This window comes from Halichoerus grypus, chromosome 6, assembly GCF_964656455.1.
Source record: "Halichoerus grypus chromosome 6, mHalGry1.hap1.1, whole genome shotgun sequence".
NCBI lineage: Eukaryota > Metazoa > Chordata > Mammalia > Carnivora > Phocidae > Halichoerus > Halichoerus grypus.
The window spans coordinates 74398071-74402032 of record NC_135717.1 but is presented as its reverse complement, the minus strand read 5'-3'; the positions used below and the strand labels follow the sequence as shown (position 1 = coordinate 74402032).

General features: G+C 34.5%; 2 non-coding genes across 2 annotated transcripts; both read left to right on the top strand.

Annotated features, from left to right (window-relative positions):
* The first annotated feature begins 1342 nt into the window (after positions 1-1342).
* On the top strand, positions 1343-1484 carry LOC144382433 (U4 spliceosomal RNA). The gene has a single exon (XR_013449418.1). It is a non-coding gene; the product is annotated as a U4 spliceosomal RNA (small nuclear RNA).
* Positions 1485-1957: 473 nt separating this feature from the next.
* LOC118549111 (U6 spliceosomal RNA) lies at positions 1958-2064 on the top strand. Its single transcript, XR_004923908.1, has one exon. It is a non-coding gene; the product is annotated as a U6 spliceosomal RNA (small nuclear RNA).
* The last annotated feature ends 1898 nt before the right edge of the window (positions 2065-3962 follow it).

Genomic DNA, 3962 nt, shown 5'->3' with positions numbered 1-3962 from the left:
CACAACAAGTGTCCTCCTTAATACCCATTACCCTTTTAGTCCATTCCCCACTGACCTCCCTTCCATCAACCCTCAGTTTGTTCTGAATAGTTAAGAGTCTCTTATGGTTTGCCCCCCTCTCTCCCCCCTTCCCCTATGTTCATAAATTCCAAATATAAGTGAAATCATATGGTATTGGTCTTTCTCTGACTGACTGATTTCACTTAGCATAGTACACTCTAGTCCATCCATTTCATTGCAAATGGCAAGATTTCATTCTTTTTGATGGCTGAGTAATATTCCATTGTGTATATATACCACATCTCTTTTATCCGTTAATCAGTTGGTGGACATTTCAGTTCTTTCGATAGTTTGGTTATTATTGATAATGCTGCTATAAACATCAGTGTGCATGTGTCCCTTCAAATCACCATTTTTTTTTTTTTTTTTTATCCTTTGAGTAAATACCTAGTAGTGCAATTGCTGGGTCATAGGGTAGTTCTATTTTTAACTTTTTTAGGAACCTCTATGTTGTTTTCCAAAGAGGCTGCACCAGTTTGCATTCCCAGCAACAGTGTAAGAGGGTTCCCCTTTCTCCACATCTTTGCCAACTCTATTGTTTCTGTGTCATTAATTGTAGCCATTCTGACAGGTATGAGGTGATATTTCATTGTAGTTCCATTTGTATTTCCCTGATGATGAGTGATGTTGAGCATTTTCATCTGTCTGTTAGCCATCTGTATGTCTTCTTTGGAAAAATGCCTATTCATGTCTTCTGCCCATTTCTTAACTGGATTATTTGTTTTGGGGGATCATAAAATATTTTACAGTCACATAAATGATAAAGCCATCTAAACTCATAGGAAAGCCATCATGTGTTCTGTAAAATCCTCCTTAGTATCTAATTAGAATTCACAGTGTTGCTAAATATTATGAATTTGGGAGCACACTCTCATTCTTTCCTGTTGTTTGCATTAGTCAAGAATATCTAATACTTAACCTCTAAGGATCATGAGAGTTCTAAGTATTAGGGTAAGGTATCTAAGAAAATGCACAAATGCACTCACAGATTGTATTAAGTAATTGTAGGGATGGTTTTTTTTTTCTATTTTTTCCTGGTAACCCTGGAATCATAACACTATGAAGTTGAGTAGGAAGTTTATCAAAGATGGTCTCAGAGGTTAGAAAGGCCAAAAATAGAAATGTTAATGAAATGACTGAAATTACAATGTAAAATGAATCTTAATTTTCAAGACTTTTAAATCCTATTGTCAAATTATACAACTTTCTTAGTAATAAAAATGTAATTTTTTTGGAATTATAGATTGGTAGAGGATAATTTTGCCAACCCATTTTGAACTACAGCTATGCACAATGGCAGTATCATAGCCAATGAGGTTTATCTGAGGTTCAATTATTGCTAATTGAACTACATTACATAAAACCATATTATATTAAATGGTACTATTTTAAGTGAGTTGGACTGTTTGTTACTTGTTATTTGGGTGACTCTGGAAAACTAAAAATTAATGAGCTTAATAAAAATTTGATTATGTATCCTTGCTATAAAGAGTTACAAGTTTTCGGGTGCCTGGGTGGCTCAGTCGTTAAGCGTCTGCCTTCGGCTCAGGTCATGATCCCAGTGTCCTGGGATCGAGTCCCACATCGGGCTCCCTGCTTGGCAGGAAGCCTGCTTCTCCCTCTCCCACTCCCCCTGCTTGTGTTCCTGCTCTAGCTATCTCTCTCTCTGTCAAATAAATAAATAAAATCTTTAAAAAAAAAAAAAAAAGAGTTACAAGTTTTCTTTTTAAGAAATGTTTAAAAACCATGAACAAAATGAAAAGGCAACCATATAATTGAAGAAAATATTTGCAAACCATATATATAATAAGTGGTTAATAACCAAAATATGTAAATAACTCATACAACTCAAGAGAAAAAAAAGCAAAAATGACCTAATTAAAAAATGGGTAGAGGTGTACTCACTTCAGTAGTATCTATATTAAAGTTGAAATGATACAGAGAAGATTAGCATGGCCCTTGTGCAAGGATGACATGCAAATACATGAAGCATTCCATATTTTATAAAGAAAAAAATTGGGCACAGAACCTTAATAGACACTTTTCCAAAGAAGATATATAAATAACCAACAGGTACATGCAAAGGTGCTCAACATTGCTAATCATCAGGGAAGTGCAATTCAAAACCACAATGAGATATAACCTACTGCCTGTTAGAATGGCTTATAATATAAAAAAGACAAGACCATAATAAATATTGCCAAGACTGTGGAGAAAAGGGGATCCTTGTGCACTGTTGATGGGAATGTAAATTTGTGCGGGTATTATGGAAAATATTACAGAGGTTCCTCAAAAATTTTAAAATAAGACTACCATATGATTCAACAATTTCACTTTAGAATATTTATATGAGGGAAACAAAATCACTATCTTGAAAAGATATTGTCACCCCCATGTTTATTGCAGCATTATTTACAATAGCCAAAACATGGAAACAACTTGAGTGTCCAACAGTGGATGAATGGATAAGGAAAATGTGATATATGAAAGATTATAGATAATATATCAATTGATATAATTTTATATAATGTATATAAATATATATAGTTAATATAGTATATAATGTATACATACATAATATATATACACATGTTTATACAAGTATATGTATATATAATGTATACAATTTATATATTATATATGTAACATATATAATGTATATAATTTATATAATGAAATATCATTCAGCCATAAAAATGAAGGAAACCCTGCCTTTTGCAACAACATGGGTGTGCTTTGAGGGCATTATACTATGTGAAATAAGTCGGGCAGAGAAAGACAAATACTGTGTGATCTAACTTATATGTAGAACCTAGAAAAATGAATTCATAGGTACAGAGTACAGATTGGTGGTTGCCAGAGGAAGAGGGTAGGAGGTAAGTGAAATGGGTGAAGGGAATTAAGAGTTACAAACTTCCAGTTGTAAAATAAATAAGTCATGGGGAGGTAATGTCCAGTGGCAAGAGATATGGAAGGAAGGCATCCAGAGTAGATGAGCCAGTACCAGCCAAGACATGTGGGGTTCAGGGAGAGAGAAGAGGTCACATTGGGAGGGTAGATTGTAGAGTTGTCAATAAGGCTGAAGATAAAATGTAGGAATAGACATAAGGAACTCACATTCTTACCTAAGGGAGCTAGACTTTTTCAAAAGGCCAGATAGAAAAGGTGGTGGTTTTCTTATAACCAGTCAGCTCCTTTTTAAGTGTGAGAAAGATCTGAACAAAAGCAATGAGAATAACCATTCAGTCTTTCCTCACTTATAACACATAATTTTTGAGAGGGAAAAGTTGATACAATGGACCAGGAGTACAAATTCTAGCTATGACTACTTAAAGAAAAGAAAAGAAGCAATGTTTGCTACTATCTCTGTAGTCATGTTTTTTTTTTTTTTTAATTTTTATTTATTTGACAGAGAGGGAGAGACAGCGAGAGAGGGAAAACAAGCGGGGGGAGCAGGAGAGGGAGAAGCAGGCTCCCCGCTGAGCAGGGAGCCTGATGCGGGGCTCGATCCCAGGACCCTGAGCCGAAGGCAGATGCCCAACCAACTGAGCCACCCAGGCGCCCCTGTAGTCATGTTTTAATATAAATACGTGGACAAGGATTATAATATAATACATAAAAGTAAAAATAGATATATCTTTTGTTATGATTTATTTTCCTATAATTTTACCTAAAGATATCATATCTAAAAGATGGTCAATTTTTACTGACATATAGAAATTAAGAATAAGAAAAAACAACACTAAAAGAGACATTACAATAACTTGAAGTGTTTTTTACAGCTGCCAATATCATACCATTTCTTCACAAAATTCCTTTTATTTATGTGCTAGGCAATAACCTCAGGAACAATTAGGGAAGTATGTTTCTTTGAGCTGGATAATTAAATGCCAAGAAAACTC